We start from the raw sequence: 13789 nt of genomic DNA on the forward strand, positions 1-13789 counted from the left end.
GGCCAATTTGCAGTTATTCCGGGATCCTATTCTAGTCCCGTGTTGATAACAGAGTCCTCGGTGTGTTATCTCTTTAGCAATCTCTTATGCTTTTGAGTAAATTGATGTTCAACTTGTTTGTGAAATTATTAGTACAGAAATTATCATCCTCAAGCGTGAACACATAAAATTGGACTTCTAGCTTCTTGAAGTTATCGTCTCCCTAACTCTGAACTTGCGAGTTTGCATCTTGGGCTGCTTAGTCCCTGTCTGCAGTGTAGGAAAGTTCCAGCTCAGACCGGAATAATTCAGATCCTCTGTACGCGGTGGGTAAGGAAAGCTGGCCAGCAGACCATCAGCCCCAACGCTGGATCAGGCTCTCACTGCTGATCGAATCTCATCCTCGCACCCCAATATTTGCAGAACGTTGATTCCCCACTGATTACTTCTGTGCCTGAGTCCTTGCCTTCTACTTTCATAGGATGGAAATTTGACAGCTACTCTTCTGATGCCTCACTACCCCTACCCTTGTGAACGGGGTTCTCCTCCATTTCTCCAGTTTCAGCTATCCTAGTGAATGACTTCCCCCTCTGAAAGTCACTGTCCTGTGACCAAATATCCAATAGCTAACTCCTAGACCTCCCTTTCCTCCTGGAACTTTTCCAGCTGCCTGACAGTTAGATATTTACCGGTCATCTGCCTTGCTGACAGCAGCGTGGAGGGTTCAAGCCCAGATTTCATCACCTCCAAACCAAGACTATGCTTTGTCTCTACTAGATCCTACCACTATCTATCCTTACATTTTAACGATGTTCCCCAAATGAGAGATTTGGTGAAGGGGGCTGGACAAAGAAACCCTCCTAAGGACACTGCTTTCCTAAACAGTCACGTTGCACGGGCAAAAGCCAACCCTCTTTATCTAGTTGATGTCAGTGTTACTCAAAGTCTCAGAAGTTTCTGAGAGGAGATGTTCTAGGAGGCCTGGAGCATGGACGAAAAGATGGCCCCCTAGAAGATGGTCTTCACATTTGGCAGGAAAGGCAAATTTAAAGCTCTCTTGATCCATAAACGAGTCTCTAAAAACAAGTGAGGCTTTGGAATAACAGCCACCAGATTTGGGTAGTCAACGGGCATCCGGCATCTTGAATCAGTGTCTTTCTGAGGCAAAAGGAAAATAACGCACCTACCGTATCTTGAAATGAAAGCAGAACATCGTTTACTGCAAAGCTATAGCTTAATGTTTTCAGTGCAACATGGATCCCTTTTCTCAACCTTCATTCAGGATGTCCTGACTACAACTCCCTCTTCAAAGCTAAATGGCAATGACAGCAGAGTCCAAATGGATGATTAATGCCTAAACCCTAAACTTGCCTTGGATCATACGACTGTTTCAGGTAAAAGCAGAGGGTAGCTAAGCCTAAATCATGCAAATTATTGTCGGTAGCAGCCAATGGAGTAATGCCTCTCAGATCTCCTAGTGCAGGAAGATTAATCAGCCTCCCAAGCTGCTGGCCATCCTTCTCAGGTCTGCTCCTGGCCAATGACTGAGCACGGCGGGGTTACTAAAGAGACCATTCCTGGGAGACAGGGGCTCCTCTGATGAGAGTTTGGCTCAAGGATTCCCTTTTATCCTTGCTGAAACTTTCTTAGAACCACACAGCTGTATGTATGTGGCTTTCCTCCTTCCCTCCCTCCCCGCCTTCTTCCTTTTCTCATTCCCTCTCTTCTCCGCGGGTCTCAGACTCACATCACGGTCTGATAGCTCGCCCTGCCTCCTTCCACTTCCTCCCTGCGATCCCTCACGGATGTTTTCCCCGATAAGTTTCTTACATATCTAATTCCTTCTTGGCATCCGCTTTCCAGAGACCCTGGACTAAATCAGTATTTACCTATTGTGTTTTGCATGTGCATTCTAAAACCAAACATAATTTCTGAATTCAGGGCCAAGTATCACTCACTAAAAAGAGGAAGATCTAATATGAAAGAAATACCTACGTGAATTATATGAATCAACTAACTCTGCTGACTTATACACAGACAAGAATAGTCCAGTTGGGAATAAGTTAACTAGCTTCAGCAAGGCCCTACAGATTAGAAGAGCCACCGGAAGAACCAAAAGGAAAGCGGTGGGACAAGCCAGTCTTCCCTGTTCTCCGTGCACGGAGAAAGGCATACAACTTCGAAACCACAGCACTGCCCCAAAGCTTGGCTAGGGATAGATAGGGCTCTGGGGGACATCTTATTCCTTCGTTATCTGTCCACTCAGCCACACGATAAAGTCCATCGGGCACCCACTCTACAACAAGCAGTGTGGTGGGCCCTGAACATAAGAGAGATCAGACAAGAGCCTTGCCCTCAAGGCTGATAGAGTCGGGCCCATCCTGGCCATCACTTGGCATTTTCCCTTTTGCTAGGAACACAGGTCCGTCAATGGGTACACCTTATACCTTTAGAATTCCTAAGTTTCCAGACTATATCCAGGAATCTATTTGAACTTCATCTGTTATTAAGGGTTTTATATATATATATATATATATATATATATATATATATATATAATTAAGTACATGGGATTTGGTTATAGTTTCTTTTCTAGTTTTGAGTTTGAAATTTGTCATATGGAAATTAGGTAAAAGTGAAAAATTGCTTCATAGATTTGAACTCTTTTTTTCCTTTTTTATGTGGAAATGATTTCAAACTTACAGAAAAGTTGAAAGAATAAGAATAGGACTAAGAACATCTGTATTGTTCCCTCATCGTTAGCCTTTTGCCACCTTTGCTTTATCATTAGTCCTGTCTCTCTAATAATTGTTTTCTGAACTTTGAGGGTAAGTTACACACAATAAGACTCTTTATGTCTCTATATATCAGTGTTTATTTCTTAACAACTGCACAATTATTAGTTTCAGTAAAATTAACACCAAATAATGCTTTTGTCTAATCTAATCTGTCATTGGCACGGGTATTCCCGTGTTGTCAGTTAACTCAATAACGTTCTTTTTTTTTTTTTAATGTTTATTTTTGAGAGAGAGAGAGATAGAGAGCAAGCAGGGGAGGGGCAGAGAAAGAGGGAAACAGAGAATCCCAAACAGGCTCTGTGCTGTGAGCACAGAGCCCGGCACAGGGCTCAAACTCAACCGTGAGATCATGACCTGAGCCAAAATCGAGTCGGACGCTTAACTGACTGAGCCCCCCAGGTGCCCCTCAGTACGTTCTTTATAGAAAATTTTCCTGCAGTACAGGAGTCAGGCTAGAGTCAGTTTGCACTTGGTTGTTATGCTTCTTTCTTCTCCCTTCGTTGAGGACATTTCTCCACTGTTCTTGACATTTTTGAAAAATTAGCTCCCCTGCCTTTTTTTTTTTTCTTTTTTTAAAATAGAATGTCCTCCACCTTGGGTTTGGCTAGTGTTTCCTCCTGATTAGATGCAAGGGTGCCTTCTGGGCCATAATACTACACAGGTGACGTCCCCTTCTCAGGGTAGCATCTCCGGAGGTACATGATATTCACCTGCTCTTCATTGGTGATGTCTATTTGGATCACCCCAGTCAACATTGTCCAGTTTCTCCGTTGTAGAATTGCTCTTTTCTTCCCTTTTGGCAACTAAGAAGCGGTTTGAGGGTAGACACTTCCGGACCAAGCTCCTCATCAAAATGCCTAGATTGAGCATCTACTGATGATCCTTGCCTGCCACAGGCTTCACTATGAGTGCCCAGCTTCAGCGCACCCTCAAGTTGATCAGCGAGCCCTGAGCAAAGGTCCTCCTTCTCCCCAGTTATTTACTTATCCGTTTATTATTGCTTATTACCTATTGTCATCAGTATTGACTTGCAGGTTATTATTTCTGCAATGATTTATACTATTAATTATTTTTGTGCTCCGATCGCTCTGGATTTGGCTGATGCGTGCCCCATCAGGCTGGCTCCCGTGTCTTTGTGACATGCCATGGATATTTTTGTAATCTTATTTTAATTTTTAATTTTTAAATCTTATTTATTTTGAGAGAGTGATCACGCACGCATGTGTACACTCACAAGCAGGGGAAGGGCAGAGAGAGAGAGAGAGAGAGAGAGAGAGAGGAAGAGAATCCCAAGCAGGCCCTCCACTGTCGGCACAAAGCCCAAGGTAGGGCTGCAACCCAAAAACCATAAGATCGTGAGCTGAGCTGAAATCAAGAGTCCAACGCTTAAGCGATGGAGCCACCCAGGCACCGCGGTATTTTTTTAATAACTGCATTTTTAATAATAAATCCTACTATCGCTGGAAGAAAAGAAAAAGAAAAACTAGATTTAAAAAAATGCAGATCTTATCGAAAAGAGTTTCAGGCTGCTTTGTGGTTGCTTGAATTGTATTCTCATAGTCCTTTGGGTTATAACGTTTTTTTCCTTCAATAAGTAAAAATGTCTTGAGCATACATTGTGCATCACGTGTGCAAGACCCTATTGAAGTCCAACGGGAAGGTTAAAGGGGTATAAATTGTGGTCTTCCTGACGCTAAGGAATTGCTAATACAGCTTTAGACGGAAGGTCTCCGAGGGCTCTCAGAATGTTGAATAACACGTGAAGGCAAAGCACATACGAAGATAATCAGAAGTTAAGTAAAACCTCCTCCTTCTGAGGAGTTGCAGGGAAACCAAATCGATTCGACCTGGTGCCAGCCCTGCCTTCCTGAGCTCTCCTGGGGGCCGTGGACAGCCGGAGACCCACACTTGCCAACGTCCCCTGCCCACAGGAAAGCATCGGAGAGGCGCTGGGGGACAGAGGAGAAGCAGGGACCCTTCTTCTCCAGAAGCCGGTGTGAACAGCTGCAGGCAGCTGACGTGGGTGTTGGCCTGTGGTTTTTCAGTTGTACTCTGGGAGTCCCGGCTGCGGTGCTGAAGGAGCCTGTCTGCCTCTGTGTTCCATGCCCTCTCATCCCTGTCTTATCTCCAGACGTGTTTAGGTCCCTAGTCCCCAGCACTAAACGTCACGCTCAAACCACGGAGGTGGCTTCTGTTTTCCTAATAGAATGTGACTCATCAGTCTCTTATTTATTTGTCACCCGCTTGTACATTTGCCGCGAGCCAGGCACCAGGCACTCTGCTTCGCAAATATGAACTCCTTTGATCTTCGTAATAACCCCGTGAAGCAGGCAGTTATTTTTTCCTGATAGGCACAGAGGTAACTTGCCTAAGGTCACGGTGCCGGTAAGCAGTGGAGCTGGGATTCAAACCCAAAACGTGTGACTCCGGAGTTCACGCCTTTATTCTTGTAATTTTAACGAACAATACCTATGAGGCGGTATTAGTCGGCTCAGGTTGCCATTGAAATATCATACACGGGGTGGCTTAAATCACAGAAATTTCTTGTCTCACAGTTCTGGAGGCTGAAAGCGCCAAGATCAAGGTTCTGGCAGACTGGGTTTCTGGTGAGAGCTCTCTCTTCTTGGGTTGCAGATGACGACCTTCTCACTAGCTGCTCACGTGGCCTTTGCTCAGTAGACAGAGAGAGAGAGAGGGAGAGAGAGAAAGCGCTCTCATGTTCCTTCTTACAAGCACACTAATCCTATCAGATCAGAGCCCCAACCTTATGACTTCATTGAATCTTTTTTCTCCTAGTTGTGTTGAGACACAACTGACACACAACACTATATAAGTTTAAGGCATACAACATAACGATTCAATTTATGTGTGTTGTGAAATGATCACCATGATAAGTGTAGTTAACATCAACTCATGTAAGATATGAAAGAAAGAAAGGAGATAGAAAGAAGATAGAAAAGAGAGAAAGAGAGAAAGAAAAGAGAAAAGAAAGGAGAAGAAAAGAATAGAAAAGAAAGGAAAGGAGAAAAGAATAGAAAAGACAAGAAAAGAGAAGTTTTTCTCCTTGTGGTGAGGACTCAGGATTTTCCCTCATAACAGCTTTCCTGCACATCACACAGCAGTGATGGCTGTAATTATCACATTACACATCACATCCCCAGTGCATATTTATCTTCTAAGTGGAAGTGTGTACCTTTTGACCACCTTCTCCTTTTCCGTGCATTAGGATAGAAGTTCCATGGGATCAGGATGGCATTTCCTCTTTGTTCACTGGGGTATCCCCAGTGCCTAGAGCAGTGCCCAGCAGAGCTGCTCAGTAAATACTTGTGGAACTATTGACTAAATTGGTCGTGAAGTTCTTACCCCCTGAATAGTTGTTTGTTGCTGCATAACAAATCACCCCAAAGTTAGCGGTTTGTTCTCTCATGGTTGCTATGGGTCAAGAATCTGGGGACAGTTTGGCGAGGGAATTTGAAGTCACCTCGGGGCTCGCTGGGGGAGGATCCCCTGCCAGGCTCACTCACAGGCTGTTGACAGGGGCCCTCGGTTCTTCAACATAGGGACCTTGCCATGGACCTCACCCCAGGCTTCCCCACAAGAGAGCAGATGACTTTCCCCAACGGGCGTGATGGGAGACAGACGGAGAGCCACACACATCCAAGACAAAAGCTCCAGTCCTTTGATAATCTAGTGTCAGAAGTGACATCTCGTGTCACACTCATTAAGATGGCTATTCTCAAAACAACCGGTAAATAACAAGTCCTGTTACGGATGTGAAACAATTGGAACCCTTGTGCACCACCAGTTAAGAATATAAAATGGTGTAGCTGCTGTGTAAAACAGTTTGGTAGTTAAGCAAAAAAGTAAGCATTGAGTTACTGTGCGATGAAGCAATCCTACTCACAGGGATATTCCCAAAAGAATGGGAAGCAGGGACTTGCACACCCATGTTCGCAGCGGAATTATTCACAATAGCCCCAAAGCGGAAGCAGTCCAAATGCCCATTGGCAAAGGGCTAAGCAACTGTGGCATATTAACGTATCGTACAGTAGAATATTATTTAGCCTTAAAAGGGAAGGAAATTCTGACACAGGCCACAACATGGATGAACCTTTGAGGCCATGATTCTGAGTGATGTAAGCCAGTCACAAAAGGACAAATACAGTATGATTCCACTTACAGGAGGTATCTCGAATAATCGGACTCCCAGAGAATAAAAGGACGGTGGTCGCTAGAGGCTGGGGGGCAGGCGGGGAATGGGGAATTGTTTAATCGGGATAGAGTTTCAGTTTGAGATGATGAAAAAGTTCTGGACGCGATGGTGGTGTTGGTTGCACAACACTGTGAATGGCATTACACTGAACGGCACCCTGAAAGATGCCACCCATGCTTTCGGTGAGTCAAGAATCTGGGAACAGCATAGCCAGGCGATTCTGGGTTGGGGGGTCTCTCTCAAGACTCAACTGTCCACGGAGCCATCCACTGAAAAATGGTTACATAGTCAATATCATATTAAATATAGTTAACCACAATATTTAAAAATAATAATAAAAATGAAGAAGCGACATAATTTCGGCCAAAAGACTGAGTTCCAGCCCACACTCAAGGAGAGAGGAATTAAGTTCTGCCTCTTGAGCTAAGGAGTAAAAAAGAACTTGCGGGTGTATCTTTAAAACCACCACGCCTTTCAAAAGGCTTCCATTCCAAACTAGACATAATTGATGTAAAGTTAGAAAAATACACAAACGACTTGCACAATGTACTACATGAACGATTTCAGCGGGAGGGCTTGATGTGAAGACTGACCTAGGGGTCAAGAGTGAATATGTGGGGTAAGGGTAAGTATCTTTATATTGCGTTTTAGTGCTCAGCGTTTGCCTCTTAGCACCTGTGGGACCTGAAATATATCAAGAATATAATACCGGAAGAGAGATTAGCATACGTATAACATATTTTATCCAAACTCAGTGAGTTAAGATTCTCTTAGAAAGAAAAGTCTACCTTTCATGATCTCAAATCAAAGGACCTAAGGACTGTATTTGGAGTTGCGGCCACACGATCTGCAAAGATTATAATCTGTATAAATTGTAATTCTAGAGGCTTCTTAATGAATTCCCCTGTATCTCCACGCATGTAACACCATGGGCCTCTCAGGCACAGAATGGAATGGGGGTGGCCTTAGGCTTCCTGGGGGGGGGGGGGGTGGTGTGGCTGATGATAAGCCGCAGCATCTGTTTACAAATGCCCTTAAAATCCCCTTACAAGCCCTCCAGTTACTAACACCAAGCAAGATCATCAACAGATAGAGAACACCCAGATGACAGCAATTTCCACTTCTTTCCAAAGCAATGTGTTAACTAAACATACATGCTCTGAATAAGTTCTCTTAAATAGCTTAGTTTTTCCTGTGTATAATCAGAGTTTTATTTTTTTCTTTCTGATTTGGCCATTTATTTCTTCCTAGACAGGTATCTTCTACCTCTGATTTTTTTTTAATGTTTATTTATTATTTTGAGAGAGAGAGAGAGAGAGAGAGAGAGAGAGAGACAGCGTGAGTGGGGGAGGGGCAGAGAGCAAGAAAGAGAGAGAGCAAGAGAGAGACAGAATACAAAACAGGCTCCAGGCTCTGAACTCACGGACCATGAGATCCTGAGATCATGACCTGAGCCGAAATCAAGAGTCGAATGCTTAACCGATTGAGCCGCCCAGGCGCCTCTGTTATCTTCTACTTTTGGAAAGTTTATGTTAGGCCACTTCACTTTTGCAAAAGACCTACCCTAGTACCTGTTCTCCCTGAGAGGAATCCAAAGAGGATTTTTGCTTTTGTGAGACAAGGTGAAAAGCAAAAACAGCATTCAGCATTTGTTTTGCAGCAAGCCCTTAGAGAGTCAGCATGTAGCCCAGGCAGGGCCTGGCCCTTCCCCAGGAATTCTACTCAGCAAGTCAGCATTAAGCGGCCAAGGCTTTGAAACTGCGTCCACGAGCGTCTGTGCTTTATCTTGATCTATTTTGTGCATCCGTTGGCAAGATGCGTCCTAAGATCAAATCAGAAAACCCAAAGAGTGAGGTTCAGTCTTCTGAATGTCCGACTTCAGCTCAGGTCATGATCCCACAGTTCATGAGTTCAAGCTCTGCCTGGGGCTCCCTGCTGTCAGCATAGAGCTCACTTTAGATCCTCTGTCCCCCTCTCCCTCTGCCCCTCCACTGCTCATGTACTCTCTCTCAGAAATAAATAAAAAACATTAAGGAAAAAAAAAACCTTAAGAGGGGTGCCTGGGTGGCTCAGTCAGCTAAGTGTCCCACTCTTGGTTTTGGCTCAGGTCATGATCTCACGGTTTGTTGAGTTCGAGCCCCCACTGGGGCTCCATGCTGACAGTGAGGAGCCTGCCTGGGATTCTCTCTCACCCACTCTCTCTGTTCCTCCCCTACTCACATTGTCTCTGCCTCCCCCAAAATAAATACATAAACTTAAAAAAAAAAAAAAAAAAAGCTCAAGGGAGGTTATTTTGCAGGTCTGGAACACTCAAAAACGTCCCATCCACTTTAATGGAAATTGCCTCTTTGCGCCACTCTGGCTTACGAAAGGTTTCACAGGAACGCTTTACTTCTGGATAGCGGTGGAAACCTATACTTCTTTTCCCTTCTGAGAGACCAAACTGTTTCCAATGTAAGCTAACACTGCACAGGCTTTTTTTTTTTTTTTTTCTGGTAGTATTGTATCAGCTTTCCTTCCTCTTCTGTTTTCTTTCCCCAGAGCATATTACAAAAGAGTTTTAGCTCTTTTCTCAATATTAAGCAGTTGCTTTCTGGGAAAAGGAATCAGTCAGCAAGAGAATAAACTTTAAAAAAAAAAAAAAGAAAAAAAAATCAGCACCCTCTCTTTTGCTTTTTGTTATTTGACATGCCTGTGGTTACACCTCCTTCGGGAGACAACAGGACTTTATCAAGAGTTATACATAAATTATCACCGATTTTTACCAAAACGGAGATTCCCATGCACTGGGGGCTTCCTACTGTTACTGCGTACTTTCCCTGGATCATCTTCAAAATTCCTTCCCCTCGGGGCGCCTGGGTGGCGCAGTCGGTTAAGCGTCCGACTTCAGCCAGGTCACGATCTCCCAGTCCGTGAGTTCGAGCCCTGCGTCAGGCTCTGGGCTGATGGCTCAGAGCCTGGAGCCTGTTTCTGATTCTGTGTCTCCCTCTCTCTCTGCCCCTCCCCCGTTCATGCTCTGTCTCTCTCTGTCCCAAAAATAAATAAAACGTTGAAAAAAAAATTAAAAAACAAAAACAAAAACAAAATTCCTTCCCCTCTTCATCTCCCATTTTTCCCCTCCCCCTCCCTCACACTTTCTCTAATAGTAGTAAAGGAGTTCCCATTCTATTTCCATCTTTAGTGCTCACCAACCAACAGTGCGCCCCCCCCCCCCCCCAAGGTCACCTCCGCTGCTCAGGAATTGAACAATCTCTCTCCCTCCCCTCTCCTTCCTATATAAGCAAGGCATCTGTGGGCTGGGAGGGTTTTGTCTTTTGTAAGGGAGCTGGGGACAGCTGGGAGGTGTTTTATTTGAGCGAAGTGTGCTAATGTGTGCTTTTCCACTCCCCTTCTAGTGGAGGAGGAGACCGGGGGTGACACTAAGCGACAACTGAAAAAATTTTAAGCTGCTGGCAACAAATTGGGGCTCACATGACCAGGCTTGCTCCCTGACATCCCGTCCCGCTTAGTGCCTGGGAGACTTTGTCATGGACAGCAGACACGTCCCCTCAGACTCCAAGTTCACTTTCCTGTGTTGCTAAGCCTTCATCTTAACGGCGGTCACTTTCCACATAAAACTGAACAAGTGTCGTGGGTCGAATCATTTCTTTTATAAAGGTAGCTCATTATTAACAGACCACCGTCAGAAATCCCTCGAGAAATTGTGCCATATTTAAGACAGAGCCTTCTATCAAATTCGGAACGTGTGCGCTAATGTTTTCAGTACAGTGAAGCACATATCAATGCTCACGGCTTCCTCCAGGAAGCCGACTGGCAGGTGGAGACGTGTGTGTAGGACATTTACGCAGGAACTCGCCCAGCATCTCCCTTGAGGGAGGGAGAGGAAGAGAACGAATCAGGGCCGGGGACACCGCAACGTTGGGCTGCAGTGAAGGCTGTCTAACAACAGCTCCAGTGGGCACCACAGAGAGCTCTGAACTTGGGATGGCCTCTCAGAGCTGCCCCATTTGTGTCAAAGTCTAGGCCAGTTAGTCACTGGATGTGGGCCACCCTGGGAAGGGTGTATAACCTTGGGTGGGGCGCTTGTTTTTCAACTGAGGCAATGTCCCAGGAGGCCAGTCGCTGAGAGCTGTCTGTGGGCAGCCCTCCCACAGCTGGGGGACTAAGGTCACCACCTACACAGGTAATGGGTGGTCCATCGGGATGCCTTTTTGCAAGAACATCCATCGTGAGTCTGAAAGGGTGAATTCACATAAACTATGGTGAGGTGGTCTCCCTGGTCTAAACAGAAGACTCTGTGCCTCGGGGCTGGTGGATGGCTCCCGGGCCAGCTGTCAGACAAAGAAGAGCAGAGAAGGAAGTTTATGCCAAACCCTCCTCTTCCCCTACCCTCCCTGGCCAAGTCTCCTCCTTTGTTCCCACCTCACCGGAAGGCAACTCAGATGACCCCTGCCCCCACCGCAGGGCAGGGGAAGGGGGGCTTTCTAGCTGGGACAGAGGAAGACCAGACATCATGCCTGCATTTACCCCTCTTCTGGTCTAACACCTGTCTTAAAGCTTCAGCCAAACAAATTCTTTGCCTTTTTTCATGCTTTAGTCCTACGTACTGTCCTTTTGTGATAACCTGAAAATGTGGCCCAAGCTGAGGAAGGGACAACTTTTCTGGAACGATGATTTTCTTTGCTCCTCTTTTCCCTCCCTCCTCCGTCCAGTTAACCCCGAGCTCAGCACCCTTTGAATGGGATACAGCTGTGACGTTTCCCCTCCACGCTCAGCAGGAACCCCTGCGTGAACTTTCTGGCGCCATTTTGGAGGAGGGATATCAAACGTAATCACCACCTTCTGACATTCTGGAACGATTTGTGCCAAACCCACAGAAGTGAGTGGGAAAATAAGACAAAATCATCTGAAACCCATTGAGGAAACGGTCTTTCATGTTAGGAAAAGAGAATGTATTCAGATTTCTCTTCAAAGTTTTCTTTTGGAGTTGAGCTTTCTTTGTACAGGGGCACATTAGAACATATTATAGGTTCTGTGACTTGGTTATATTTACAGAGGAATTTTTTATTCTATTTAGTATTTGAAATTTTTCGGTTTTGAGTACAAAATAATATATCACTGACTATAGTCTGGCTAGAATCAAATAGGAATGTCTCTGTGTAGACAATGCAGAGATAGTTGGTATAAGTGTGTAAGGAAGAGATGAGTGTGAATTCACCTTCTTCATAACTTGTTAGATAGGAAATTTAGAGGAGCTGATAAATTTAGGTTTCATTTTGATGAAATGAAACCTAGCTTGTTGAAATAAGTTTTTTTTTTTAATTTAAAAATAATTCTTCAATAATGAGACAGAAGAAAATTATGAAGAGCAGGTCCCACATGAGATGAAGAAGTATAAAGAAACAGAACATCACTAACTTATACAAAAGAATCTCTCAAAGATTAAGAAGGAAAAGAAGAAATAATCCTTTGGAGGCATCAGATTAATCTCTCAAGTCTAACTCATAATGTGCATGATTTGAGTTTCTGTCTTGCTGATGAGAGAAAATATTACTTTCTAATTTTTTTGTTGTTGTCTTAGGATTTCCATAGACTTTCGTGCTGGTAGCAATGAATGCTGGGAGCCATTCATTCCAAAGAGAATGCTAGATACAGCCACAGGCCCAAACTAGCTTGATAATCCTCACTCCACATTTCACCTTGTCTGTGGAAGGGAAGCAATGAGAGATGAGGTGAGGGAGATTCAAGGGATTCCATGTGTTTTCTATTGTCACATAGCTAATAAGCACTACAGCCACCATTTAATCTAGGCATGGGTTATTGTAAAGTTCATGTTCTTTTCACCACCCCAGGCTGACTCCTGGAAAAAGTTTTCTCAGTAACCATCAAGAACCTGTGACCCAGAAAATGGGATATAAAAGTTCCAAGAAAATGTCAGGGGCGGATTCTTACAATGCCAATAGATTTCAGATGACTACTTTAGAAGAGAACATAGAGACTTTTAGTTGAGGACAGAATATCTGGTTCTTACAGAGTTTACTTAATTTGAGCTTCGAAATATGGTTTATGTGCAGGGCGCCTCGGTGGCCCAGTCGCTTAAGCCTCCGACTCTTGACTTCTGCTCAGGTCATGATCTCACGGTTCATGGGTTCGAGACCCGCTCAGGGCTCTGTGCTGACAGCTCGGAGCCTGCTTGGGATTCTGTCTCCCTCTCTCTCTGCCTCTCCCCCGCTTGCTCTATATCTCTCTCTCAAAATAAATAAACATTTAAAAAAACCACATTTGTTAAAATAAATAAGTAAATAAATAAATAAATAGAGTTTATGTGTAGTTTTCCTAGGAGAAAGTTCATAGACTATCAGCTTCTGAGTGATGCTCATGACATTTAAGTAATTTACATGCTAAATGATCAAAGTAAGACAAAGACAAACAGAAAGTAGACACTAGAGATTATGCTAACAGAGGAGAAGGAAAGGCAAATAGAAAAAGGACGAAAAGGAGCAGCTAGAGCAAAACAATTCTTGCCTTCTCTTTCTCCTTTTGCCTCCATTTTTCTTTGCCTCGTACATTTGTTACCTGCCAAGGAACAAATAATGGGCTCGGGACTCAAAGAACTGATATCAGGAAGTGCAAAGGGGTGCAAGGCCCTTCTTTCCTCCCTTACAGACCCAGTAGGTATGGGGGTTAGGAAAGGTAGAAGTGTTGGCACCGTTTCTAAGACTGGCCCTGAGTTAAAATATCAGCAGATATGGCGGAACTGAGCCACGACCAGAATTGAATAAGATAATTGGAAATCACA

General features: G+C 44.4%; 1 long non-coding RNA gene across 1 annotated transcript; it reads left to right on the plus strand.

Annotated features, from left to right (window-relative positions):
- Positions 1 to 848: 848 nt before the first annotated feature.
- LOC147579449 (uncharacterized) lies at positions 849 to 10620 on the plus strand. Its single transcript, XR_015253962.1, has 2 exons — positions 849 to 1373; positions 10386 to 10620. It is a non-coding gene; the product is annotated as an uncharacterized LOC147579449 (long non-coding RNA).
- Positions 10621 to 13789: the final 3169 nt, after the last annotated feature.

This window comes from Puma concolor, chromosome B4 (assembly GCF_028749965.1).
Source record: "Puma concolor isolate L17-30 chromosome B4, mPumCon1.1.hap2, whole genome shotgun sequence".
Taxonomy (NCBI): Eukaryota; Metazoa; Chordata; class Mammalia; order Carnivora; family Felidae; genus Puma; species Puma concolor.